The sequence below is a fragment of the Gorilla gorilla genome, chromosome 21 (assembly GCF_029281585.2).
Source record: "Gorilla gorilla gorilla isolate KB3781 chromosome 21, NHGRI_mGorGor1-v2.1_pri, whole genome shotgun sequence".
NCBI classification, from domain to species: domain Eukaryota; kingdom Metazoa; phylum Chordata; class Mammalia; order Primates; family Hominidae; genus Gorilla; species Gorilla gorilla.
In genome coordinates, this window is record NC_073245.2 from 60,230,239 (window position 1) to 60,242,104 (window position 11,866).

The 11,866-nt window shown below is 46.8% G+C and overlaps 2 long non-coding RNA genes across 2 annotated transcripts; one reads left to right on the forward strand and one right to left on the reverse strand.

Moving 5' to 3' along the window:
- Nucleotides 1-1,183: 1,183 nt before the first annotated feature.
- On the reverse strand, nt 1,184-11,190 carry LOC129529148 (uncharacterized). The gene is made up of 3 exons (XR_008674583.2): nt 11,106-11,190; nt 9,710-9,851; nt 1,184-1,871 (listed from the first exon to the last, which is right to left on the reverse strand). It is a non-coding gene; the product is annotated as an uncharacterized lncRNA (long non-coding RNA).
- Nucleotides 4,320-5,408, forward strand: LOC109024408 (uncharacterized). Its single transcript, XR_002003912.3, has 2 exons — nt 4,320-4,615; nt 5,077-5,408. It is a non-coding gene; the product is annotated as an uncharacterized lncRNA (long non-coding RNA).
- Nucleotides 11,191-11,866: the final 676 nt, after the last annotated feature.

Genomic DNA, 11,866 nt, shown 5'->3' on the forward strand with positions numbered 1-11,866 from the left:
TGTTTGTGTCCACGGACGAGGGGCTTCCCCTGCCCCCCAGCCTCATGAATGGCAGCTGACGCTTTCCCATCCCAGGGTGAACCTTGCTTCCATTTCTCACGGTGCTGACTGAATCAGGAGCAGGGAGAGGCTGTGATCCATGATCTCCCACAGATCCCAACAGACATGTTTTATAGTTTAAAATGGTTATACAAGTTCTTCTTTTTGGATATTATTTGTATGTGATCAATTTACATGGTGTTTATAGTGTGTTTGTGTTTTTTATAACGTCGGTTTGTGAGATCTGGGAGAAGAAGGGTTTTTATGAGGAAGATCTTTGGGGAGACAGAAGCCTTGATGTGGGGAGCTGTGAGCGCTCCACTCAGGGCAGGGAGCACATTCAGGACGGGCTGGGCAGAGCCTCGGAGGCTCCTGGCTGCCCCTCTCTGGGTGTGGGGCCTGTGGGGCGACTCCATTCAGGAAGGATCTGTCCTCTTGACGCAGGAACAAGCCCAGTAAAGCCTGCACTGCAGCTGAAGGAATGATCTGTTTTCTCTAAGAGGCCCCTGCAGGTGGGAGATGTCTTAAATAACCACCCGCAGGCAGAGAGTAAAGGACTCAGTGAAGAAAGAAACTGGAGCTCAGTCCTTTGAGGGCAGAAACGCATCCCCCACACCCACCGTGAGCTGAGCATGGCCACGCCTGGGCTTTGTGGGAGCCTGGCCAGGCCCAGCACCTGCCCTTTGTTGAACAGGGAGTAAGGGGAAGTTAGCCGCAGGGACGTCCTTGACCTGACTGGTCCAGCCACCTCACTAGCATGTGGGGCAGATGAGGCTCAGGGAAGCCAAGGGACTTCTCCCAGATCCCCGGGGAATAGGACCTGAGGTCCCAGCTCCTGACTCCCAGGTCAGTGCTCTCTCTATGGCCCAAGTTTGCTCAGTACGTGCCAGGCCTGCGCAGAGCACTTTAGAATCATTAGCCCAATTAACCCTGACTGCCACAAACACATGAGGTTGGGATTGTACCCATTCTACAGATGAGAAACTGAGGCTCAGAGAGGCAGGTAGGAGGAGGAATGAGACCCAAACCCAGCACTGTGATTTCAAGGAGCCCTTAACTTCTATATGCTCGTCAGATAAATATTCTACCCTGTGACAATTAGTATTTTCTCAGATTCAAAAAAAAGCAAAAGAAATGTTAATTGTTGGGGACATGGTTCTCTAATTAGACATTCAAAGAAATTCCCAGAACTTTGTGGGTTAGCAGTGATGTTAAGTTACTATTGGCTTCTGCCCCTCCTACCCGGCCCTTCCCTAAGCATTTTTCTGGTGTTTAGTTGTTGAAACATCATCACAAACTTGTATGATATGATTTGATGTGACATCATTGCCCCTGTGTTAAGGGTGTGGAAACTAGGCAGGGAGAGCAGAAATTGCTTGCTCTAAAACCTGAACCCATGATTCCATTTCCTTGGATATATGCCTGGGTTGGGGATTTGGAAACCTGTGGGAGGCTGTGTTATTGAGGGTCATTGTTCTCATTCTCCATCTTCCTTCCCTGGATCCGTGTCCTCTGTCCGTGACTCTGTAGTTTGTGCATCTAGAAGCGGAGTCTGTTTCCTTGTCCTGTTGATGTTGGCTTTGGTTGTGTGACTTGCATTGGCCAATGGGACGTCAGCAGGTGTGACGTGGGCAAAGAGGTGGCATGTGCTAGCACAGCTGGTCTTGCCTGCTTGTTCTCCTGCCTTCCATCATGAGATAAATAGGCCTCTGGTTGTCCCTGTCCAAGGAAGATAGGAGACCCTCAGTACAGCAGACCTGGACCCAGCTTTCAGCTTGCAGCCAAGAAAAGCCAGTCCTGGCTCAGATGAGATGTGATGAACCCCATCAGACCTGTGGACATGAGAATGAGAAATAAATACTATTGTTTGTAACTGAGTTTGGGGGTGGTTTGTTACACAGTGTGACTGTGAGAGTAGCTGACTGATACAAAACTAGAGACCCAACATGCTGCAGCACTCACTAGCACCCGAATGCACCTGCCGTCAGGGCCATCTTCTCCAGACACACCATGCTTTCCATTGTCCCCGGGGCATCTTCATGTCAGATGATGGGTCCTTGCCCACTGCATCATGTTGGCCCCTGTTTCCAAGGGGCAGGACAAGCTCTTCTGGTCTAGTTCAGTGGAGCACTAACTCTGTGCATCAGAGGAGCTTTTGCTTGTTTGTTTTGTTTTTCTCTAATCAGACGTGAAAGGACCTATTGAGTTCTTCTAATGCAGAGAAAGCCTGTTTGGCTATCATTATGTCAGTTTCTTTTTGACTTTTGCAAACTTTCTTTCACTAAACATTCGTCAAACCTAGAGCTGGCCTTTCTATGGTGACAACAAAATAGCAGGAGTGTTTGTGTCCTCTTTGGATCACGCTGACATTTCTGTCCACCCTGACATCTTTGCTGGAGAGAATCCAACTGTGCCCCCTCCTGACAACTGTTCCTGTTGGGAAGCTTCTTACTAAATAACCATCAGCATCATTATCATTGTGCATCTTTGGGACAGGAAGAAGGGAAGGCAAAGTTCTGTCGCAGCCTATTAGGAGTCAAGAGGGAAGCAGACGGGAGCGGCTGACCTCTGACGGCTTCCCCAGGGGGCTCTGGCTGGGCTGCTCAGCTGTGTTGTCTCACAGCATATGCTTCACAGCTCCCTAGGACCTCAGTATCATTCTTACCATAGGACAGAAGAGGACAGCAAAGCTCAGAGAGGCTGTGTCACTAGCTTTAAGATTTAGTTTCAACCTTAGAGTTAGGCTTTCCCTCTTCCTGATTATAAACTGAAATTATAATAACAGCGAGTCAAGGCTTTCTAAACTAAGCATATTCACAGCAATATTTATTATAATAACCAAAAGCAAAACAAGAAAAAAAATAAAAATTGTATTGTCCAGAAATAAAAGATCGGTGAAGGCAGTTATCGTATATCTATATGAAATACATTGTAACTAATGAAATTTATGTTTTTGAAGGCTGCTTGATGGCCTAAAGAAATGAACATGGTATAATGTGAAGAAAACTCAAGGCAGAATCTGATGAGTAAATTAACAAAACTTCTAAACTAACTAAATTAAACATTTAGAATAAATCCTAATTTTATAAACCAAGTAGATTTTATATGTGCATTAAAAACACTGGAGTTAGATTTTATTTTTTCTCTATTTTCTAGGAACATTTTATAAACTTTTCAATTACTTTTTAAAATCAGAAAATAAATGAACATCCTTAAGAGTAAAATATAATAAAAGCATAGAGCAGCCTTGAGGTGTGACGTGTAACTGTCTTATCATCTGGGACATTTTTTCATTTCACAAATGCTCCCTTCTTCTTTGGGATGCCTCAGGACAGGGACCCTGTCTCCTCTCTGTCTTGGTGGCACCAGGAACAAACATGGCCCAATAAATAATTGATAACAACAATTGATAGCGCCTTGAAAGGAGTCCGTTCACTTCAGGTGGCCCACTAACTCCTCAAGGCTTTCTCTTAAGTGCATTTCATTTGTTTGATTTTTACTTTTCAACTTAAATGGATGAAAATTAAAGCCAGGAGAGAGCTGTTGGCTCGCGGACAGCCAGAAAGAGAAAAATAAATGAGTGCAGTCCCTGAAGGGCCACAGGGTGGGGGCTGGACCTGAGCACCTGCCATGTCTGAAAGTCCATTTTTTGCCCAGTTGTTCTCTAAGGCACTATGATCTAAAAGTCAAAAAAGAAAATGGATGATGTATGGAACAACATTCAACATTGTTACTACAACATAAGAAAGTTGGATTTAGAGATCAGAGAGAACGGTCCCTGCATCAGAGTCACTTGCTAACAGGTGTGTACTGAGTACCCACCACTGCCAGGCACTGCTCTGGGTGCTGGGACAGGGCAGGGAACAAAACAACGCCCCCTGCCCACCGCCCACTGCGAGGTTACTTTCGAGTCTGGAGGACAAGCAGTAGCCATTGAACCGGCAACTGCATGATGTGCGGGAGGTGGGGGCTGTTCTAAAGGACGATAGAGGTGAAGGGCAAGGCCGTGTCAGGGGTCAGGAGGCCTCTCTGAGGAGGTGAGCGAGCCCTGGGAAGAGCACCCCAAGCAGAGGCACAGCAGGTGCACAGGCCCCGGGGCAGGAGAGACCTTGGTGATCCTGGGTGAGGAACAGCAGGGAGGTGGGTGTGGCTGGAGCCACGTGACCAAGGGGGAGGTGGGAGGAGATGAGTTCACAGGAGAGGGCATGGAGTGAAGCAGTGAGGGGTGACCTGTGGCCTGTGGTCACTGTCTCCAGGTGAGCAGGCCCCAGTGGAGAGCCAGGGCTCTCAGGGGTCGTTCTAGGGGGAGGAGCATCAGCACCCCGGGGCCCTGCTGGGAAAGCCAGCTCTCAGGCTCTGCTGAGACCTCCTGAATTGGAACCTTAGGGTGGGCCTGGCCATCGGAGTTTTAACAAGGCCTCCAGAAGATTCTGACTCTCACCAGAGTCTGAGAGACACAGCAGAGCTAGAACCTGGGCTCCAGTTTTCACCCAGGAGACGGGAGGATTCCGGGTGGAAGGGCAGGAGGGACTGGGGTCCCCCCCAGAAGGAGCGCCCCAGGACGATGCCACACAAGGTGAACGTTCACTCCTCCTGGGAATGTTCTCTAAGGGTTCCGTGGACAGGAAAGTGGCTCTCTGAGCTGCCTGGCATTGGAGATGCTGGGGCTGAGTGCCCCAGGAGCAGGCCTGCACCTGTGACTGAGGGGCGGGGAATAAACACCCCAGCTTCCCCTGTGTTTGGGTGACTCTGAGGGGCATCCCATACACAGATCCCAGGCTGCTTAGCAGGATCGAGTTGGGAAGGGGGTTCCAGGACAGGAAACAGCATGACTAGAGGTGGAAGAACCTTGGCATATGCAAGGCACTGTGTGTAATTCCATCGGGCTGCAGTGTAAGCTTGCAGAGAGGAGGAGGGAGAGTGGAGTGAGATGGAAAGTGACTGATGAAATGTATGTCTCCCCAGGAACGTCGGTCATGGATAAGCCCCCAGTGAAGGGACTTAGGAAGCCTCTCCCTCTTGGTGTTCTTTCCCCAGAAAGTCTTCAGAGACTGGAAATGCTTGCCAGGAAGGAAGAACCACTTTCTGTCCTCCATCCTCAGGAGCACAGAAGGGTGAAGCTGAGCCCACTTAGAGAAGCATCTCATGCTGTCTGCAGCGGCTGCAGCGCTCTCCTGGGGCAGGAGATGCTCAAAGGTCAACATGATTTTGAAAACGGGCTGGGAGAAAAGCCCCCAGTGCTGGCTCTGGACTCACTATCCCAGGGCTCCTAAAGGGCTAAACATGACTAGATTGTAGTGAGCCTTTCCTAACATGCAAAGAAGCATCCAGGGATAATGTCTAAACACAGATGTGCTATTTCTCTCCTCCTTCTTTTTCAACTTTTCCATCACCCTCAGTGTCCTCACAGCAGCCTCCCCTTGTCCTGTGACAAACCTGGAGCAAGGTGCTTTGGGTGGGAGGCAGAGTAACATGGGAGACCCTGAGTTCTGCATGTCTCTGCCTGTATTTCCCTCCTTCCTTATAGTTCAAGGAGGTAAACAGCTGTGGCGACTCCTCCTGGCAGGGACTTTCACAGGACAGAGGCAGAAGCTACTTGAGAAAGATTTAGCTCATCGGAGCGAGGGGCGGGGCGGAGAGGGAAAGACATGGAGGAGAAGATTACTGAAGAATGGAAAGGTGCAATGTTCCCCAGGTCCTAGGGATGTGCTGGAATGCAGAGGGTGGCTGTGAGGTCCCACACCTGCAAGCGGGAGTCACTGGATTCCACAGGTGGCTGACCTGCTGATCACAGATGTGAGCCCAGTTTCCTCTTCTGTAAAATCAGGTGTAGCCCGGTGGCTTTCAACCCTGGCTGTATGTTAGTGACACCTGGGAAGTTTTAAAGATTTCTGACGCCCACATCGGACCCCAGATCTATCAGATCAGAACATCTGGGTTTAGTATCTTTAGTGTCCCTCAGGTGACTCAAATATGCAGCCAAGATGGAGAGCACTAACCTAAGCTAAGTCCTGTTTATGAGAATTTAGAGACCAAGAAACACTTAGAGCAGGTAGGATCCTAAGAAATCACCTGATGCAACTCCTACCATTCGCAGGGGAAGAAACTGGTTTTCAGAGAGGCCAAATCATTCACCCAAGGACACAGCGCATGCTAGTGGCAGAGCCATTTCCAATATTCCCTCTGCCTCCTGACCTCCCTGGAAGACCCACTTGAAGCTCTCAACTTCACATTAGAGCTGGGTCTGAGAGGCCCACATGGGATCCCTGATTCCAGGAAGGAAGCCCAGGCCTCCTGGCGGCTCAATGAGTCACACTGTAGCAGTGGCCCTGAGGCCCCTCCTTGAAGAAAAATTCCAGGAGGCTTGAAATGCTCTCCAAGATATAGAAAAGGAAGATGTGCCTGGAAACTGGAGAAGACTGCACAATGGATATAAATATTTGGGTTTTGCGGCTTCTTTCCCTCGCAAAAAATAAACATGGCAGAATTGCTTCTCACTGAAAGGGCGTCTGGGTTTCATAAACAGACCATAAAGAGGCACCTGGAGACCCAGAACATCCCCAAATCAGCATCTGTCCCTGCCATCTGGCTGTACCTCCATCCTCCTCGGTCTCTCTCTCTCACCCAGGCTCACAACACAAGGAAGCACTCTTGCCTTTTGGAAAAAGGACGGCCTTCTCCCCACCACTTGTCTCTTGGCTCCTCCCACAGGTGGAGGGTGAATCTGATTGGTGGGAAGATAAGACTCTGGGCTCCTCCAGTGGGCGGGGCTAATATACAAATGGTCAAAAGAGTAAGGATGCTTTCGGCGGCAACTAACAGAAAATGCAGCTAAAAGTGGCTTATTTTCTTGCTACCTACAATGGGTTCCATGAACCAGCAATATCAGTTCATTAGAAATGCAGAATCTCAGGTAATACCCAACACTTACTGAATCAGAATCTGCTTTTCTTTTTTTAACAAGATTACCCAGGAGATTCATATGCATATTAAATTTTTAAATTACTTAGAGTCAAGTTTATTTTGCTTAAGCTTTCTACCTGGCTAAATATCTAATTATATATTAATTCCAAAGCTTCCCCAACGCCCCCGCTACGTTTTCCTGTTTGAAAAAAAAATCACAATACCAAAAGGAATTGATTTCTGATATGTAATATATATTATTTAACTGCCTTCGTGCAGTTCGGGAAATGGCTTCCCCACATTAATTCATGGAGCCACAAAAAATTTAGTGCAATTTGGCTAAATAATTTTAGATTCACACGTGATTGTAAGAAATATGAAAAATCTCACATACACTTCACTCATTTCCCCCCAATAATACCATCTTCCTAATTATAGTAAAGTTTCACAACCAAAATATTGACTCTGATACAATCCATCTATCTGACCCAGGTTTCACCAGTTTTATATGCACTAATTAGTGTGTATTTAGTTCTTTGAAAGTTTATTATATGTTCAGATTCATGTGACCACCACCATTAAGATTCAAAACAGTTCCTTCCTAAGCATTCCTCACGCTGTCCTTTTATAGCTTGTTCCATGAAGAGCAGGTCTATGTAAACCTTTCCCCAAAGGCCCAGCAAGCTGAGAGGCTGAAGAAAGAAGCTGACAAATCCAGCTTCTATGAAAGAAACATTTAGTAGGGACCTACTAAAGCGATATCTCAGGTGGCTGCCAGACTGTGGATCTCTACACCCAATCTCCAGAAAATATCCTTTAGATAGGAAGCTTCTGTTTTTGTAAAATACGTGCAACTACTCACACCTCAGATTGTGACACTTGTGACTGCTAAGGAGGTTAGATAAACATATTTATGAGGGGTTATCTATGCTATAGGCATTGTTTCTTTTTCTTTTTCTTTTTGTTATACTTTAAGTTCCAGGTTCATGTGCACAACGTGCAGGTTTGTTACATATGTATACATGTGCCATGTTGGTGGGCTGCACCTGTTAACTCATCATTTACGTTAGGTATATCTCCCAATGCTATCCCTCCCCACTCCCCCCACCCCATGACAGGCCCCGGTGTGTGATGTTCCCCACCCTGTGTCCAAGTGTTCTCATTGTTCAATTCCCTTTATGAGAGGTTATCTACACTATGAGAGCACCTTAGTATGCAAGAGTCAAACACCGGTCATCATGGCGGTTTTGCTTCAAGATGGTGTCACTCTTGCCACACAAAAGGTTGTTTTCCTACATAGCTATACTCTTCTCCTTCCTTCCTCTACTCCTAATGCTTGGAAACCACTATTCCGCTCTCCATTTTGATAATTTTGTCATTTAAAGAATGCTGTAGTGGCTGGGTGCGGTGGCTCACGCCTGTAATCCCAGCACTTTGGGAGGCCGAGGTGGACAGATTGCTTGAGGTCAGGAGTTCAAGACCAGCCTGGCCAACATGGCGAAACCCCATCTCTACTAAAAATACAAATATTAGCCAGGTGTGATGGCGGGTGCCTGTGATCCCAGCTACTTGGGAGGCTGAGGCAGGAGAATCACCTTAATCCGGGAGGTGGAGGTTGCAGTGAGCCGAGATTGCACCACTGCACTCCAACCTGGGCTATAGAGCAAGACTCGGCCCCAAAAAAAAAAAAAAAATCTAAGTGAGATCATATAGTGCATAACCTTTTGAGATTGTTTTTTTTTTCACCGAGCTTAATTCCCTGGCGATTCATCCATGCCATCACAGGTATTAATAGCTTGGTCCTTTTCATGGCTGAATAGTATTTCATAGTAGAGATGCACCAGTTTGTTTAACTCATTCATTGAAGGACATTTGGGTTGTTTTCCAATTTTTCACTGTTATCAGCAAAGTTGCTTTGATTATTTGTATATAAATTTTTATCTGAATACAAGTTTTCATTTCTCTGGGACAAATGCCCAAGAGTGCAAATGCCAGGTTATGTGGTAAGCGCATGTCTAATTTTTGGAAGAAACTGCTGAACTGTTTTCCAGAACATCTGTGTATCAGCAATGTATTGTATGAGCAATCCAATTTTTCTATACCCTTGCCATCATTTACTGTTATCACTATTTTTTATTTTAGCCACTTTCATGTGGGTATTTAGTGATTTTAATTTGCATTTTCCTTATGGATAATGATGTTGAACATCTTTTTGTGTACTTACTTGCCATTCATATATCACCACTGGTGAAATAGCTGTTCATGTCTTTTGCTCATTTCCTAAATGGATTTTTTTTTTACTGTTGAGTTTTAATAATTCTTTATATTATTCTAGGTATTAAATCCTTTGTAGGATAAGTGGTTTGAAAATATTTTCTCCTAGTACATAGCTTGTCTTTTCATCCTCTTCACAAGGCCTTTCGCAGAGCAAAAGTTTTAAATTTTATTGAGGTCCAGTTGATCAATTTTTCCTTTTGCGCATTGTGTTTTCTGTGTGAAGTCTAAGAACTCTTCTTCTAGCCCTGGGTCCTGAAGATTTTCTCCTAAGTATTTTTTTAAAAAGTTTTATAGTTTTACATGTTACATTTTGAGTCCAAAATCCATTTTTGAGTTAATTTTTGTATCATGTGTGACAGTTAGGGTGTGATTAATTTTTTGTCTATGTATGTCCAATTTTTTTTCTGACACTATTTGTTGAAAAGGCTATTGAATATTAAAGTTCTAGAAGCACAGGCTTAAATTACAAAGGCATTTTTTTTTAACTCACTTAACAAGAAGTCCAGAAAAGGCAACTCCAATTTGGCTTACTCTGTAGCTCTAGGAGGTCTCTGTCTGCATCTTTGGGATTCTCCGGTCTTCGTCTTGGGGTTTCCGGTGGCTGTTGTGGCTCCAGCATCACCAGCCTGTGTCTAGAACAGAGGAAGGGAAGGAAAGCTGGGAGATTTTTCTCCTGTGTGGCTTGGGAAAGCTTTCCCAGAAGCCTCTAGTAGATGTCTCTTAGGTCCCATTAGCTATTAATAGAACTGGATGACAGGCCTACTCGCAAACCAATCACAAGGAAAGGGGAGAGGATTACTGTGATTGGCCTTGAACCACTGACCAATCACGTTGCTCTGCTTAGGGCTGAGGCAGGGCCACCTTCCTTCAGCATATTGTTTTCTACTGGAGGCGTGAACAAAAGTGTGGCTCTGTTACCAAGGAAGAAAGGAAAGTGGTTGCTCAGTGTCTGCTGTGAACCTGGCTGTCCCTATGTGTCCTCTCTCCTCTGTGTGTGTGTGTGTGTGTGTGTGTCTTGCAGACATCAGTGCACAACACACCACAGTCCCATAATTCAGTGGAGTGTTTATCTGCTCGGCAGACTCCACTGTCCCCACTAGGGTCCAGGGTCCAGGCACTAGAAGATATGTGGCAGGAAGGTAGAGGAAGACCCAAGCCACAGACCCCCATCCAACTTTGAGTGCAAGCAATGGAAACCGACTCTGGATTCCTTGATTTAATTTTTTGAAGACATTTATGGGAAGAAATGGGGTAAGTCTGTAGGAAAATTAAATGTGAAGAAATTCACGGGGCTTGGGGACATCAGGGCAGCTCCTGGGTCCTCTGTGTGGCCATCATGGTGAATCCACTCATGTGTCACTGTTCACCATTCAGGTCCCCACAGGAGGACAGGATGGTCCTGTCTTGGCCACATGTTACCCCCTGGACTCGGGGACAGTGTTGTGATTTGACTGAAAGTCCCTCCTCACCACAAGGACAGGGAAGGGGAGTTTCTCAGCGGAAGCCCAAGGATTTGCTTAGGCCTGGAGAGCAAACCCCACATGCCCTCCACACATCACCTGCACAGACGCCCCTCCAGCTGAGCCAGCCTGCTCACTGCCCCTCAGACAGTCTTCCCTCCCATCCTTGCTTGTGCTGGGACCCCTCCTGGAAGGCTCCCCTCTCCTGCCTGCTCTTCTAACTTTCATGGTCCTTGAAGACTCTAGTTAAGCCACCCTCCTCCTCCAACAAGCACCAGCCATTGCTGCTGCTGTGTCGAGGTTTCTGAACCTCAGCATTATTGACATTTTGGGCTGGGCAGTCTCTGTTGTGGGACTGTCCTGCACATTGTAGGATGCTTACAGCATCTCTGGCCTCTACTCAGTAAATGCCAGTTACACCTTTACCTAGTCGTGACAACCAAAACTGTGTCCAGACATTAGCAAGTGTCCCTGGAGGGAAAAACTGCCCCTGGTTGAGAGCCACTCCTTTTCTGAACCTGAGTCACTAAGATTTACTGCCATAGCAACTTAATTACATTGTGATGTTTACTTAACTTCTCACTGCTGCTTATTACTTTGGCAGACTGTAGCCAGCCAGAGAACAGCCAGGTTAACCCATACTGTGGCCCCACACTAAGTTGTCTCCCACACCATGTAGGGATGGCTCAGTGCACAAGGAGCATGGTGGGGTTTGGGCTTGATGGCTTTGAAGCCTCTGCTAGACTGGGAGGCACACAGTTTGGTACCACGTCTGGATGCAACGTCATGTTCCTGAGGCAGGGTGGTGCTTGTGTACTGAAGACAGTCTTGCTGGCTGCGGTGAAGGACAGAGCTCTCAGTGGATCCAGTGGGAACCAAAGCCTGCTGTAACCCTCCAATAGTAACAGCCATCCGCTCCACCTCTGGGCCCAGGCATGCCTCACAGGAGCTCTCTACGGGCACTGTCTCATCCATAATGAATTAGGTATCAGTGTCTGGTTTTTAGAGATTCGGAAACTGAGGCCAGAGCATTCTAATGTCCTAAGCACATTCATGGTGAGTAGGAGCAGAGCTGGCTTCCACCTGCAGGGTCTGAGTCTAGGGTTAGTGCTCATAGCCACGATTCTCGTAGGCTACCCAGGCCCACTGTCTCCTTGAGCACCCATGTGCCCCATGCAGCATGTAAC